Source organism: Palaemon carinicauda, chromosome 8 (genome assembly GCF_036898095.1).
Source record: "Palaemon carinicauda isolate YSFRI2023 chromosome 8, ASM3689809v2, whole genome shotgun sequence".
Classification (NCBI taxonomy): domain Eukaryota; kingdom Metazoa; phylum Arthropoda; class Malacostraca; order Decapoda; family Palaemonidae; genus Palaemon; species Palaemon carinicauda.
In genome coordinates this window covers 135842530-135860029 of record NC_090732.1, presented here as the reverse complement: position 1 = coordinate 135860029, position 17500 = coordinate 135842530, and the positions used below count along the sequence as shown (strand labels likewise).

Genomic DNA, 17500 nt, shown 5'->3' with positions numbered 1-17500 from the left:
CCCCAAATATGACCTGCTTGGCATGTTCCTTCAGTACACTTTTTGTTGGTGGAATCATGTCATATGACCTCTGCTTTCACGCAAAGAGATCAAGCCTTGCCTCGTCTACAGAAGATGTTGTACTCGACCGGTCATACATAAGAACCACATATTTCTCCAGGACATGTAGATCAAACTCCTCAATCTCAGATGGCCTGTGGCTAAGTTTTGCAAAGGTGGCAGAGGCATCATTGAAGACATCCCATGTCTGCCAAGCTGTCTTTTTCCCTTTGCCATTGAAACCTGACACAACGTCACACCCAGTAAAGGCATGGAAGAATAGCATCCCGTTGGTCTTCTCTGATCCTAAGATAGACACCAGGTCATGAATAGGAATCCATCTAGTGTGCTCACCTTTTTCAAATCTAATCCACATTTGCTCCACGCCGATTGCTTTGAGAGAAGGCATCTGTGATATGGCAATCACAATGACGTCTGTGTCGTTTGCGTCGATCATAACAGATTTGTAGCCTTCCGTAGCTGCATGCCAGGCATGTAAGAATATACGTGTTTCAGCCTCCTCATGTGTACAGGGAGCCAATTCCTCTAGGCTCATGTTGGTGTAACTGGCACTCGTAAGGGCATCTTCTTCCTTCGTCACAATGACTACATTTTCCGTAGTCATTTTAGCTACTGCATCAGCAAGAAAGTGGAAGAGCTCTGTCTTGTTAGCACTGTTGCGGAGGAAACTCTTCCAGTTTGTAGGCGTTTTACTCTTTTCAGTAACTCTCCTCCTGATAGCTTTTCCTCTTTTTGATCTAGCTTCTGACTTCAGACTTGACTTATGATATACATCAAAGACGATGTCTGTTCTCTTGTGTTTTCTACTGTACATTTCTATTTTGGGGAGGATGTCCTTCGTGGCATATTCTTCAAACGTCTTTGATGTCTTTGGTACAACTGCATTTACCAGTGATGAACCATACACAATGAGGACATCCAAGTCTGGCTTTGACTCAGGTAGTCTCACTTTCACCTGGAGAACATCCACCAAATCAGCCTTAGTACATGCGCGTAGGTCACCTTTCTTGCTGAGTGAAGGAGGGTAAGGCTGGTTCTCATGTCTGAAAAATTCTTGTAGGTCACATCCTCTTGTTTGACAGGAGATAAACAGGCGAGAAAACAGTTGACAGTCTTCCTTAAGTACTTTAGTCTCAGATACTTTGGATGACTCTGGCCCAGTTTTGAAGAAGCCAGTATTGTTCTTTTTGATTGGCTTGTAGAAGAAATCTCTTATCAGACTGCAACTTCTCCATGAATGTTTCGAACTGTTCTTTTACTTGGCTTGAACCAATTAATTTTCTAGGCTAGGTTTATTTTCGGAGTTATCCTTCTCTTTGATGAATTGCCTTTGCTCGGCTTTTGAGCTTCATCTACCCAGAGCTAAATGGTTTTTAGGCGCCATCACCCGCCTTACGCACCACCACTATCTGCGATATCACCCCTGCCACGAGAAGGCTAGGGTGGGACTTGACTGCCAGAGGCTTTGTGGTTCACAAGCCGTTGGGGTATTTTTTAGATAAAAAGAGCTCATCCTTTTTACCACCCCGGCATTAGCAGTCTTTTTAAGGGGCAACAATGAATTATTTATCTACTATTTATTATCATTATACTTTATTAATTTATCATTTTTACTAACATTTATTAATCTTCTACTCTATTTATCAACTGAGGACTTATAGGCAGAAAGCAATGGTATTTATGACTGTTTATTAATGCTTCTTGATGCTGTAAGGGTATAAATAGTATTTATTTGTGCAGGAAATCTACCTTATTCACCAGAGATGCACCAAAGAAGGCAAATATATCAATAATTTTGCACCAAGATGTGAAATATTGAGCGCTTTTATGGTTTAACATTGTTTTTCCATTAACTGGCGGCCGTCTTGGAAATAATGGCCGCCATCTTGGAATTCTTGATGGCTAGCACTTTTTTCTTAAAACATGACCTACATAGCACATTCACACCAAATTTCATGCTTGTATCACCAAATGAATGATTCTAGTCAAAATCACACTTTGGCTGCTCCACTATGTCACCGAAAATAGAACTTAGGCCATGAACGACCCCATTGAATTTTGGAGATGTTCCGGATCTGGATTTGGATTCTAGATCCAGATTTACATTTTTCGCCATTTCATATAACATTAAAACAAACTGACCGATATATACGAAATTTTCACCAGAGATATATCTCCAGCCATGGACGACTCTATTAACCTTTGGAGATGATCCGATACCAGATCCTGTGCTCCTTCTTTCGATATCTGCTTGAACTGTTGGTATTCTCTCTCTCTCTCTCTCTCTCTCTCTCTCTCTCTCTCTCTCTCTCTCTCTCTCTCTCTCTCTCTCTCTCTCTCTCTGTTTAAATGTCCGTTTTTAATTTATACATTTTCAGCTAATAAGCCTGTCCCTTTTTTTTAAATAGATTTTCAGTTAGCCAACCGGGCTGGATGGCTACTGAACTAACTTGCCAAATGAAATATTAAGTCGCATCGGGCGACCGGACTACTGCAAATTTCGAGCCACTTGAAGATATGTATACAGGAAGTACAGCAATCCTAAAATTATACATAGTAAGAAAAATCTGAATGAGAAAGGAGTTAGACAGGGAGATCCCATTGCTCTTAAATTATTCACAGCTTGTGTAGAAGACGTTTTTAAGAATTCAGATTGGAAAAATGTAGGAATTAATATTACTGGGAGTACCTGAACAACTTAAGAATTGCAGATGACATACGGTATTTCTATCTAATGAATCACGGGAGGAGATGCAAAAGATGATAGAAGATTTGAATAGAAAAGCAGAAATGTAGGACTGAAAATGAATATGAGTAAAACTAATAATGTTCAATGAAAATGCTGTGACGACAAATAAAGGTGATAGAATTGTTAATAAATATACGTACTTAGGATACACCGTAAGTTCTTCCTAAGGACATGAGGCCCAAATTAAAAGAAGGATAGCATGGGATGGAGAGCTTCTGGTAAACAAAGTGAGATTATGAAATGTAAAATGCGACTTTCTCTAAAAAGAAAAGTATTTAATCAGATGGTCCTGTCAGTATTAACTTATGCATCAGAAAGTTGGAACCTTACTAAAGCTTTAGATCATAAGTTACCTAAAATTCAAATAGCTATGGAAAGAATAATGATGTGCATAACACTAAGAGACAGAAAAGGATCAACATGGATATGAGAGTATATAGAGGATATTCTAAGAACATGTAAGAAAAAGAAATGGGCATGGTCAGGATATATAAGTAGAATGACAGATAGTAGATGGATAAGAAGAATGCCAAAATGGACCCCTAGGGATTGCAAACGAAGTAGAGGAAAAGGGGAAGACGATGGATTGTCGAGCTAAGAAAATTTGCGTTTATACACTGACATAGAAAGACCACAAATAGACGCTTGCGGAAGTAGCCTCCATGCCTACGGCCTTTGTCCTGCAGTGGACCAGCTCCGGCTCATAATATATATATATATATATATATATATATATATATATATATATTCATATATATATATATATATATATGTGTGTGTGTGTGTGTGTGCATGTATGTGTGTATATATACTGTATAATATAGTATATGTGTATATTTAGAGAAAGAATGTTCGAATTCTGGTCAGTAGACGCACTTACACAATTCACTCCCTTGAAGTGCAGGTTTTGCTGCGTAGCGTAATAGATTCAACATTAAGTGATTCACTGTAGGTATCACTAAATGGGGTCCTTGCTTTCCGTCATTTATGGTTTTCTACTTTGCCTCTATTCCCTTTTCATTTCTTCCATTTTGCTGTCAATCTTCTTTCAACTTTTACTTCATAGCGTAACTGCCATGATTTTCCCTAGTAGTACCTCGGTGTTAAATGACCTACCCGGCCACAGCACCAGGTTTTACGGTCTTAATTATATATATATATATATATATATATATATATATATATATATATATATATATATATATATATATATATATATATATATATTAGTGTATCCAGCCCGTCAAAAATGATGTCTAAATATGTAGATAAGATATGCATACACACGCTCACACAGTTTCAACCCTTCCCATCCCCCTTACATAACTACAACCCTTTAAGCGTGACAAGAAAAAAATACTTGTATGTGTGCCCACGCACATAAAGTATAATATCCACACATGCTCGCACTCTCACATACATAATGGCAGTCCATCACATCCTGTAGGTAACCCTTCATGTATAATGACTTAGGTATTCCATTTGTGTTTACATATCTCACCGGAACCTCCTGCTTCCTAAACTGATTTGTCACAAAGGACGTTCCACGGCCGTTTCCTTTATGACCAAGAACATTACGGTATCTATTGAGGTTAATTATCACAGCAGTTGGACGGCGTTTTGGATAAAGCATGAAACTTCAAGTGATGTTCTGCAAACTATCAATTAGAGTAAGTTTGAAATGGGTCTTCTTAATTGATTATTACTGTTGGAATTGAAAATGCTAAGTAAAACATTACGAGAGTTACAACCATCTCTTATTGAAAAAATGAGAGAGCCTACCTAGCGGCAACAAGGTACTAAAACTAATGTTGTAGGTTGGCCACGTCACCATCCACCCGTTGAGATACTACCATTAGAGAGTCATTGGGTCCTTTGATGGGCCAATCAGTAGGCTACTACATTGGATCCCTCTCTCTGGTCACGGTTCCTTTTTCCTTTGCCTACACTTACACTGAATAGTACGGTCTATTCGTTCCACATTCTCCTCTGTCCTCATACACCTGCCAACGCTAATATTACCAAACAATTCTTCTTCGATTAAAGGGTTAACTGCTGTACTGTAATTTTCCAGTGGCTACTTTTCTCTTGATATAGTAGAATAGGCCCTCAAGCTATGGTCAGCAACTCTTCTGGGAGAAGGACACCAAAATCAAATCATTGTTCTCTAGTCTTGGGTAGTGCCTGGTGCCATAGTCTCCACTGTCTTAGGCTAGAGTTCTCTTGCTTGAACGTACACTCAGGCACACTATTCTTTCTTCGTTCATATATATATATATATATATATATATATATATATATATATATATATATATATATATATATATATATATATATTAACGTTGTTACTAATTTTAAATTATACTATATTGTTATTCATTATTTCTTATTGCCTATATAGTATAATTATTTCCTATTTCATTTCCTCACTGGGCTATTTTCCCTGTTGGAACCCTCGGTCTTATAGAGCATCCTCCTTTTCCAACTAGGGTGGTAGCTTAGCAAGTAATAATAATAATGATAACAATAATAATAATAATAATAATAATAATAATAATAGACAAGCATTGTTGATCAAGCCATGTTTCCAACATAAGCTTCGGACAAAAAAATATTGATTAATTGAATATGGTTCGTTAGTAATTTTTTAATGCAGTTGATTAAATTGCAATCCCTGAAGATGTCAAGAAATTCCTTTAAAATTCTTAATTTGTTTAAGTGCAAGTTTTTTTTTACCTAGCTTAAATAATTCTTTATTTTCATGTTGTATGCATAAAACTTCACTTAACATCATGGCTTGTCCCTTTCATCAAATTGTCTTTGGAAAAGGATTTAAAAATCCTTTACAAAATAATGGTAAAGGTGGCATTTAACCAACCGTGTCAGGTAAGCAGTAACTAAGTAAATAGGGACTAATTCCGGACTACAGGGTATTCGAGGATTTTAAAGAAGCGCTACTTCTTACAAATGTTGCCATGTATATCTATCGTAAACGTCTTGGTGTTACATTTAAGATTCTTTTTATACTATGTTTAATCATTACCGTCGAATTGCTTAGTATAATTATTAACAATAAAATAATCTTTAGATTTTTAACAGTTTTTGTGTTGTGTTAGCATATTACCTTTTATTTTAAAATATAAAGATTTTTTTACGGCGTTCTGGCTATACTGGTTCAGGTAAACGAAAACAACACGAACAAAAGTTTGCTGCAGTTCCTGTTTATCGCCATAATTTTAAGCATTTATTGCAGTGTATTAATCATGATTATGTCATTATTCGGTGATCACGTTGGTGAACTATTGAGTGGCCCTTATGAATTACGTAATAGTGTCTTAAAGTGCCGATAGCTTTTATTGTTCGGAGTCTTGTGGTTATGTAGCCGATTATGTTGCTATTGTTAAAGGAAGACATGAGGTTAGTTGAAATAATGATTGAAGTGTAAGCAGTAATAGTCATGATGAAGACTATCCAGAAGTATGAAATTACAGGGATGATGATGAAAGCTAACGTCCTCAACGTGAAACTTAATCTACTGTATTCTGAGGTTAGTATAGTTATGACAGTTTCTATAAACGGCAACCGTTGGATTTTGGAGCTTAAAATATGGTTTTCTAATATAATTGGGTTTGTTTCGAACGATTTTGATTAATTTGTCTAAAATCTAGTACAAATTACCATGTGGAACCACAGGGAGAACATGATTGTGTTCAATAAGGGAAATGGGAGCACAAGTGTTACACAAGAAAGCATACTTACCTAACCTTCATAGCTTAACACAACCTAGGTTGCCTGTCCGTTCTTGACTGCCTATTTGAATGGTAAATAATTTGCAGTACCTTAACTAACCGAACATGAGAAAACTTTACCACTCCGCCAAATCAACCTAGGGTGTCGAATATTTACTCTTCAGATAGCTTGACCACACCTTGCGTACCCCTCTGACATGTGACCTCTAATATTGCTTCAAAGTACATCTAGATTTTGCAGGGGTTGACCCCCTGGGTACCTCCCTCCCAAAATGACCTTGGTGCTACATGACCGTTTTTAAACCAACTACGTGATGATCTTGGCCTAGGCTTGTAATTCATATTTTATTCCTGATGTAGATTAGGATATAAGTCTTAACTTATTCATTCATAAGTAACAGATGTAAAGTCGATATCAACCTATATTTAGGTAGTCTCCCTCGGTAATTGTATATAATATCTTGGCCACTAATAATTGGGTATCTTTTTATTCTGAGGAATTACTTAGTGCTTTATGTAAATCTGACTTTTTTTTTTTTTGAGGAACATTATTTTTACCCCATTTGTTAACCTTCCCAATCTTATGCGACCCCCAGTGGGAAACGTGGGGTTTTATATAGGTGGGGAATAAATTAAGAATCCATTTTAACATATGAATAATAACACATGTAGTATTAGCAATAAACAAGGCTACAAGCTAACCTAAACAAACTACCTAACCTAACCTAACCTAGTAGCCGTATCCTTTCCTAACCTAGCGGGGAGAGAGCATAAGTGAAAACTACACCTTTTTTCACTTTCTTCTGGTTTTTCGATACAATATGCCTCCTGTTACAGCGAAATGTTTTTTTGTTAATATCAAGTCGACACTTAGAACCACAGGTGGGGCAAATAGTGTCACTTTCACTTTTAATAGCACCATAATCTTGGCAGTACTTTATTATTTTTTCGGTGTTACCGCAATAAGGCAAAACAAAATCTTTATAATTTAAGTAACAATTGAGACAAGAACTTGGGATAAAATCCACAGAAATTGATGTCAAAGTATATGGTAAATGAGAAACCGCACTAGAAGTTGAAGATTTACACGCGTACGTGGCTCTCAAAAGACTGAAGAATTAGCAGTGGAAATTGTGTAAAAAGTGTCAAAAAGTGTTCAGTTTCCTAGTAAAACTGTCACTTGATTGGGTATTCAAGTCACGTGATTCTAGTTTTGCTAAAATGCTAGTTCCAAGTAAAATGTGGATGACCATCATTGGTTAAAAACTATGATGTTTGTTGACGTCTTGTTACGTAGAATACAGTCGAGGATGTAATAATGCCATATTCTATGTTTTTAACGAACAAACGAGACCTGGGTGTGAAGAGGGATTTGAGAGTTATGAAGTCGAGGTACTTAGTTATCTAGGGTGGGTAAAATTTGATTTTGATTTATAAATCACTTCTAGACCTAGCGCCGCTTAGCTTTATATATCAAAGGAAACCTTGGACTTCCCTCTTTTTAGTGAAAGTACTCAAATTTGAAAACTTACTGGCTGAGCTATTGTATAGAATTACCCTAATTTGAATATAAAATATTGCAGCGTGAGATTACAAAATAATTCAATTGTTATCACTTTATTATGATCATGTTTATGATATTTTTTATATCAAAACTTGTAAAGCATCAGATTTTGAAATACCAGTACAGTAGTTGTAAATCCCATGTAAAGTTTAAGAAACTATAGGACTGTAATTGATTAATAAATATATTATTATTATTATTATCATTATTATTATTATTATTATTATTATTATTATTATTATTATTATTATTATTGTTGTTGTTGTTGTTGTTAATATGGTAATGGTGATGCTACAAAGAGGTTGTGGGTCAGCAATCCCATTCCACAAAACTTCTATAAGAAGGACAGTACCAATTGGAACCACCTGAGTGTTAATAATAACAATGATAATAATAAAGTTGGAGAAAATACCACAATAATCTTAAGGTTCTGGGGTGAATAAAACAAAGTGATATGTAGATTTATATCATATCATCCATAGGTCTGAAACAAGGCAACATCTAAATTTGGTTTTAACATATTTACAGTATATATATATATATATATATATATATATATATATATGTATATATAATATATAATATATAATATATATATATATATTATGTATATATATTTATATATATATATATATATATATATATATATATATAATATATAATATATATATTATATATATATTATATATATATTATATATATATATTTTATATATATATATATATATATATATATATATATATATATATCTTATGAAGCTAGACTTGTGTAGAGCTAATATTTTATTTAGGTATTTCATTTGTGTATTTAATAGGTGCATAACCCGCTCGTAAGGTGAGTTCCTCTCTTGTAGGTTTAAACACCGTATATTTCCGCGTTTAAGGCGACCTTTATATAAGACGAGGTACAAAATTAGAGCAAATCTATATGAATTTATCTCATATCGGTAGTATAAGACGACTGCTCAATCATAAAACCATCTGTGTATAGCCTAGGTTAGATTTTGCAACACCAGGTATCTTATGAAATATAGGTTTTGTAAAGAGGATGATATTACTGTAGCCTTATAAATTTGAAATAATTGAAATAATAAAGTAAATCCTTCATCATTGTTTTCCTAGAACACACTTCATCTAGCCTGCATTGTTTTGTTTACGCTTATCAGCTGCTTGCGTACTAAATGCCCGTTCCTCCTCTTCTTCTTTTACTGATTCTTCTTCTTTCTCAAAACAACCGCCAACAATACGATAATGACCTATTATGGTATGTTTGTATGACATAACTGTTCTAAACAATTAGAATCCTGATGTATTAATGGCCGTTTGCAATAACAAAATACTGCTAAAAAACAAAACGATAATGACAACAATCTTAACGGTACAATTGTTAACAATATTCCAAACAGTTAGCCTACGATAAAAAGTTTTCCACTAAAGATTTTATTATTCAGTCTGTTTCTAACTTCTATCCAAACCAGCCAAATTTTTTTTTCTAATTTATACCCTTATCAAGCATGGAACCACCAGCAAAGAGAAGAAAATATGAAGCAAGTTTCAAATTAAAAGTTATAGAAGTGGCCAAGGACTCGAACAACTGTGCTGCTGCTAGAAAGTTCGATGTAACTGAGAAGATGCTACGAGAATGGAGAAAGAAGGAGGATGATCTAAGGAAAATGCCTTCGAAAAAATGTGCAATGAGAAGTGGAACCACTTCCTGGCCGAAACTGGAAGATGACATTGCGGAATGAGTAACCCAGCAGAGAAAAGATGGCTACATTATAACCAGAAATAGAATAAGATCACATGCTTTGAAATGGGCCAAGTCAAACAAAGAAGAAAGTAAAGATTTCAAAGCGACAGTGGGATGGTGTAACCGTTTCATGAATAGGAAAAATTTAGTTATACGAGAGAAAACAAAAATCGCCCAGAAACTCCCGAGAGATCTCGATCTCAAAGTAACCAGTTTTCACCAATTCATCATTCAGTTAAGGAAACAGCATTAATTTCCATTGTCACTTATTGGAAATATGGACGAAACTCCATTAAATTTTGACATGCTTGGTAACAAAACAGTGGATTTGAAAGGAGTCAAAACAGTACACGTTAAAATTACAGGACACGAGAAGACAAGATTTATCCTGTATGGCTGATGGTACAAAATTGAAGCCTATGGTTATTTTTAAACGTAAAACAAAACCTAGAATAAGATTTCCTCCAGGTGTTTTTGTTCATTTTCACGAGAAAGGTTGGATAGATGAGACTGGTGTAAAATTATGGATTGAGAATATTTGGAACAGATGACCATGGTCGCTTGCGAAACGAACGCAGCTTGTTGGTATGGGATATGTTTAGGAGTCATTTAACACCAAATTCTAAAACTCGGTTATCGCGAAGCAATACGTACTGATATTACTGTTATTCCAGGGGGTTTAACTTCTGTACTACAGCCACTTGATGTAAGCTTAAACAAGCCATTTAAAGATAATGTGAGGGAACTCTGGAATGAGTGGATGATGACTGGCGAAGTCTTTTACGAAAGGTGGAGCTATGCGTAGTGCCTCACTTGATGTTCTTTGCTAGTTTGTGATAAAAGCATGGGATAATGTAAAGGTGGAAACTGTCATAAAATCTTTTAAAAAATGCGGGATCTCAAATGCCCTTGATGGCAGTAAAGACAATTTAGTGTACGAGAGCGACGACGAAGCCGAAGTGGACTCACCGGAACCGGACTGGAATCCATGTGATGATGGCATAAGTGATGAATCTCGTGATATGGTCGAGCAGCTTTTCGAAACAGACAGTGATGACTGTGATGAGTTTTATGGGCTTGATGTTTAATATTAATTGAAAATAAAGTTTTACAATCTTTTAAGTTTTAAATGGAATACTGTGATGTGCCGTAATTTTTATTGAGAAATAAAGGTTGTACCATTTGTAATCCAAAATGGTTATTTACAGCTAAATGTAATAATAATTTTTAAATAAATAAATATTATGATATCCTATATGTTATTACTATCGTAATTAACACTATCATTAAAATTACTGAAAGGTTTGTGACAGAAGAAGTTGCTAACAACGCAACCAATACTCGATGTTTACATTTTCTCAGCGGTGCTCGTGTGATTAAAAGTTGGTATCAGATATGGAATTATTCCTCGAATTTATTATTTATGCAATTTTTGTAGATATGCCAATAATATATAATGGTAAAAACGGTTTTATTACTTTTATTATACATTCATACCGTAATGTAAATAATTTCATGTGGGTCGGTGGTTATCGCACCTCAACCTAGGCTAGCCTAGTGATAAACCGGACATAAATTGAAGTTGTGATTTTTATAACGGTAGTATAAGACGACCTCCCATTTTTAATGGTTAAATTTTGGAATACAGGGTCGTCTTATACGCGGAAATATACGGTAATTGTATGTAAATTACGTAAGACTCTCGTCGCTCATTTAATTGTATTCTTCATTCAATTCAGTGTATGTAAATTTACATTATTTTTAAGAATTAGTTTTTTATTTCACATATTTTGTTACAAAGTGTTATGTAAGCTTGTAGGTATTCTGTATGACACATACGAGGTATGAACACGAGGTAATAATACGAGGTATTACTTCATGTTTATGAGAGATTATGCAATTCTTAAATTTTCCACGTGGTTAGAAAGTACATGAAATTTCTAGAAATAGATTTACTATTTTTTTATTTATTTATTTTTATTTTTTTAATGTTTCGGAGGGTAGGTGGCCGGAGTTAGCTGAGAGAGGGTTACCTCGCAAACAAGGTTTGTTCCCCTGTTCAAAATGCTGCGTTGGCAACCTCGCCGCTAGAGCCTTGCCCCCCAAGCCACGAGAATGATCTATTTAGAATAATCTAGAAATTTTAAGTCAATATATATATATGCCCCTAGGAAATCTTAAGCAGCAAAAGAGATCCAGCCTGTCCCTTTGAGAGAGCCAAAGTTTGTCAGCCCTCTCCTCTCAAGTGCATCAAGTGTGTGCCCACTCAAACTTTATTAATGATTTCTATCCAACATATATCGTGTGTAGTGTGTTCAAACATTGATAAAGCCATTTAATGATATTTCAAGTGTATTGTATTAATATAAATTTTTGTAATTGGCCCTGTGAGTTCAGGTCAAAACAGTGAAGTGTATTTACAGGTATTCTGCTTATCTGTTCGGAAACCTCATGTTAGCCAAAACACGTTAGTGTATCAGTTACAATTATGAAAATTTCATTTAGTATTTACCCACTAGAGTGTTAAATTGTTAACTATTTTCATTAATTATCAAAATTAGATGTGTGTAGAATTTAATTTCTAGTGAAGCAAGTGATTGTATAAGTTTTTAAGGTAACATTTTCTTGTCTTAGTCTAAGGTTTTGTTCAGATTTAATATTTCGAGTAATTTAATATGGTGTTAATTCTTTTTGTATAAGTGTTGTAACTTTTTGTAGAATATATTTGTTTTTGTAAAGAGTGTATTATTTTGATCACCTTTATTTCTTAATGTACTTGCTTGTAATCCCTGTTTAAGAATCAAAGCAAAAGGTAGTTTTTGAATAGTTTGTATTATATAATTACCCAGTTTTGTTTTGAGTGTACGTAAGAGACATTTTTATATTTAGTATTTTTATATATTGCCTTCTGGGATTTGCATAATTTCTCAGAGCTCAGGTATTATTCAAGTGTAACAGATCTATGTAAAAATAAACAGGTGAGTTTGGAACTCGGAAGGATCTGTAATTCTCCAGCCGTAATATAATACATTTTTGGTGCCCAGACCCTGGGGATCGAGCGAGTCTGTTTTGAATATTGGTGATAACAGGGCCGTGTTTTCATTAAAGGTTTGAACTCGAACAGTTTACTGTTCATAGGTGTCTGTGTATTGTTAGGATATATTTTTTGGAGAGGTATAATTGTTTTGTAAAATACACGATAGCGCAGCTAAATATCCAAGAGTTTTTGAGAAACCCAAATGTTCAGGAAATGGCAGAAGCTAATTTAACCAAAGCTCAGTGGCTCTGTATTTTAATGGCATGTGATGGCCATGTGACGAGTGGAATGATTAAAGCCCAAATCAAGTGTCTAGCCGTAGGAGCGTTGGTAAACTTGGGAAAGTTGTGGGAAGAAGATTTAGCAGCTCGTGACTGTGGGAGAATGTTGAAGCAGAAATCGTAGTGAAGCAAGGATCAGCTGACGTAGGAACCGAAGGAATGAAAGCAGAAAGGAATGTGGAGGCTGATATTCGACGAATTGCAGCAGAAGAGAATTTGATTAAGTTGAAGATGATTGTAGAAGAGGGAGAAGAAGCAAGATGTGCCAGGGAAATGGAAGCAAGACGCGAAGAAAGAGAGATGGAAGAATCCAGAGAGATCGCAAGACGTGCGAGGGAAATGGAAGTAAGACGAGGAGAAAGGGAGAAAGAAAAGAGAGAACTGCAAGAAAAAGAGAAAGAAGAGGCAAGAGAAATAGCACGACATGGAAGCAAGAGAAATTGCAAGACTGGAAGAAAGAGAGAGAGAGAAGAAGCATGACATGCGAGGGAGGTGGAGCTGTTGAATGCTCGTGCATGGTCAGCAATGTAGACGGAGGCGACTCCTGCTATGTAAGATCCCATGTTTAATGTCACGAATGCCCAGAGGTTAATTCTAAAATTTGCAGAAGCAGCTCCCGACGAGTGCTTCGATCATTTTGAAATGGTCGCATCGACGATGGAATGGCCAGAAGATAAATGGTCTGTGTTATTGTTGAGTGTCCATATTGGGAAAGGACGCAGTGCTTACCTTGCCTTGTCTCAGGATCAGAGAAAGGAGTACCAAGAAGTAAAGAGGAGTGTGCTGCAAGTGTATCAGATGACCCCTGAATATTATAAGGAAAATTTCCAAATTTTGTGGAAGGAAGAAGAAATGACTCTGGATTACGCTTATCAGGTACGACAATGTTTTAAGAGATGGATAGAGCCTGCTAACGTGAGGGAGATGGCTGATTTAGAAGAATTGATAGTTCTAACAATATTTACGAGGAATTCCTGAACATATTTGAACGTACTTGAGAGAGAGAGAGAGGTGAAGAAACTCAATAAAGCCGCTTCACTGAGTGAAGATTATAATATTATCAGTCGTAAACCCTCCTCGAGTATGGAGTTTCAACCGTTGTTCTGACCAAGTGTCAAGTATTCATCGAACCATGGAAACCAGTTCAGTAAGTGTGGCAAGAGAGGCCATTTCAGTAAGGAATGTCGGTCGAACCAACCGAAAGCAGTCGCCTAAGTGGTTAAGGATAATTCCACTTCACAAAATGCTAAGATGAAGAAACAGTTGGGAAAGGACGACGAGGAAAATAAACCAGCTAGCGTTTACACAACGAACAGGACAACCCCAAGCACCGTGGATGCCTTTAAACTGCATAATTATGAAGGTATGATAGTCGCAATCAGTGGGAGTGAGCAAACTACTGTCAAAATATTGTGCGACACACGTTGTAACCATAGTGTGGTGACACGAGTGTATACCCATTGGTGGAACAGTCTCTCACAGGAGACTCTGTCATTTTGAAGGGAATAAGAGGTAAGAATGTTAACCCTATTTGCCATTTGAAACTGTCATGGGAGTTGGTGACAGGTCATTTTGATTTTGCGGTAAAGGATTCATTGGCTGTCGAAGGATTAGACGTCCTGCTGGGTAATGAGGTTGGTGGAGCACCGTTTGTGCTTTGTCCTATTGTAACAGAGAAACCATTGAAGTATAGTCCTACGACTGGACTCGAGAAGGACCACCCGTATCTGTTTCCTAGTTGTGTGACTAGGAGCATGAAGAAAGTGTCTGCAAAAGAAGGAAAAGAAACCGAAGGAGCGATGAACTTGGAGGATTTGTTTTCAGAAGAAGAGGATTCCCATGATGGTACGCAAGAGGATAACTCCCGAGAGAGCCCGAGAGGAGAGAAATGACAAATGAGTGGACAAGAAGACAAAGAAGCAAAGGACCTGGAATAAATAGAAAACTCAGCATTAGAAGTAGGACAAGTGAGTAGGAAAAGACTGATAGGATTGCAACGGAAGGATGCTACGTTAACAAAGTTATTGTACCATGTAGTGGATGAGATGGAGGTGCAGCAGTCTCTCCCACCTGTCATTATCTTGAAGATGGGTTGATTATGAGGAAGCATAGACCCGCCGATATCCCTGGGAATGCCAAATGGGGGATATACCGTCAGATATTGATTTCCACACTGCTGAGAAGACAGGTGATCGCCGTAGCGCACGAGACGGGACACATGGGGACAAGGAAGATGGCTGAGACGATTATGAAACTTTTTCTGGCCTGGCCTGCACAAGGACGTGAGCCATTTTTTCCGTATATGTCACGTTTGTCAGATGGCTGGAAAGCCTAATAAGTACATTAAGAAAGTTCCCTTACGTCCGATTGAAGTGCGAGGAGAACCCTTCAGCAAGGTAATGATCGACCTTGTGGGACCATTACCAAGGATGAAGAAAGGTCACAAATATATGTTAACCTTTATGGGTCCAGTGATGAGATACCGAGAAGCCATACCCGTCAGGAACATTAGTGCCAAAGTAATCGCCGAGAAGTTACTAGACTTTTTTACTTAGTTTGGTATTCCGGAAATCGTTCAGAGTACCCGATGAACAAATTTCACGTCAAAATTGTTGCAGGACGTGATGAAACTGTTGGATGTGAAATAACAATCATCTACAGCTTATCACCCGGGGACCCAAGGTGCATTAGAGAGATTTCATCAAACCCTGAAGAGTATGTTGCCAAAGTACTGCAACGAAACAGGAAATGAATGGGACATCGGGCTACCGTTAATGTTATTTGAGTTATGCAATGCTTATCAAGAAAGCATGGGATGTAGCATGAATGAAATGGTCTTTGAACAAGAAGTTCGAGGACTGATTGAACTATTATTAGAAAAATGAAAGGATTGAGAGGAAACAGATGGAGAATGTGCCAAGAATTTGAGGTAAAAGAAATTTTCCTTAGAAAACCTTAAAATGAGTCAAGGAAAAATGAAGAAAATGTTTGATATAAAAAATAAGGACAATCAGTTTGTGGTAGGACAACTGGTGTTGGTTTTCTTACCAATAAGGAGATTCCCACTCACCAGCAAGTTCCAAGGACTATTCAGGATTTTGGAGAAGATCAGTGACCTGACCTACGTTATCGAAACCCCAGGAAGAAAGAAAAGTCAAAGGAAAGTACACGTTAACCTACTGAAACCATACTTAAACAAAAACGAGAAGCTTCACTGGTGTGTATGGTGCAAACCATTCCATCCACGGAAGACGACGACGGATATGAGGTAGGGGCGGTAAGCAGAATGCATAATTCGTCTATCCTTCGGAACTTGAAAGAGAAATTAACTCAATTGAACCAGGAGCAGCAAGAGGAATTAAGCCAAAGAATTTAAAGTTTCCCTGAAATTGTCTCGGATGTCCCGAAACGAATCAGCTCGATGAAGCATGAGATACACTTTATAAAAACGGAAAGACCAATTCAAATAACACGCTTATTGACTGACTGTCGCCATATCACTGAGAACTCATGAGAAAAGAAGTGGACTTTTTGTTACAAAATGGATTAGCCGAACAAAGTTCTAGCCCTTAAAGTTCTCCATGCTTGCTCGTGAAAAACTAGACGGATCTTTTAGGATGTGTACAGACTACTGATAGTTGAATTTAATCAGTGTGGCTGATAATTATCCATTGCCGCTCATAGACCAACTACTCACCAACATCGGACAAGCAAGTTTCGTCTCCAAGATCGACTTGTTAAAAGGCTATTACCATATTCCTTTGGATGACAATGCAAAATTGTTATCAGCCTTTATAACCCTGTTTGGGCTACAGTATACCAATACGCTGTCATGCCATTTGGTCTAATGAACGCCCCCGCTACCTTTCAACAAGTGATGGATAACCTTCTTGGATCGATTGAAGGAGTAGGCGTATATCTTGACGATATTGTGATATATTCATTGACCTGAGAAGAACATCTCCGAATCCTGAAGAAGGTATTTCAAAAGCTGTGAGGAGCACACCTAATGATTAACCTGTAGAAGAGCGAATTTGGCAAGGCAACAGTTCGGTACTTAGGATTTGAAGTAGGAAGAGGACAAATCACCCCACCCCGATAGCTGCTAACGTCGAAGGAGTAAGGAAAGCCTTACCCCCTAAAACGAGGAACCAATTACAACAATTTTTATTGATGGCAGGATACTACTGACGTTTTTGCCTGAACTTTTCGGCTGTAGTCGTTCCCTCGACGGATTTGACTAGCCCAAGAAAAAATTTGTATGGACCAGCGAGTGCCAGGAATCCTTTGACAGGATAAAAGCCACATTAA

At 36.8% G+C, this 17500-nt stretch overlaps 1 protein-coding gene across 2 annotated transcripts in view; it reads left to right on the top strand.

Moving 5' to 3' along the window:
- LOC137645956 (solute carrier organic anion transporter family member 74D-like) overlaps positions 1-17500 on the top strand; it is a 91736-nt gene that overhangs the window by 24613 nt on the left and 49623 nt on the right. Inside the window, exon 1 of one of the 2 annotated variants that reach the window (XM_068379029.1) lies at positions 6022-6356. The exons of the other annotated variant lie outside the window; for it this stretch is intronic. The gene's annotated coding sequence lies outside the window, so the exon portion shown is untranslated. Of the gene's footprint in view, positions 1-6021; positions 6357-17500 lie in introns of those variants that run through there. 2 annotated transcript variants of the gene reach the window in all.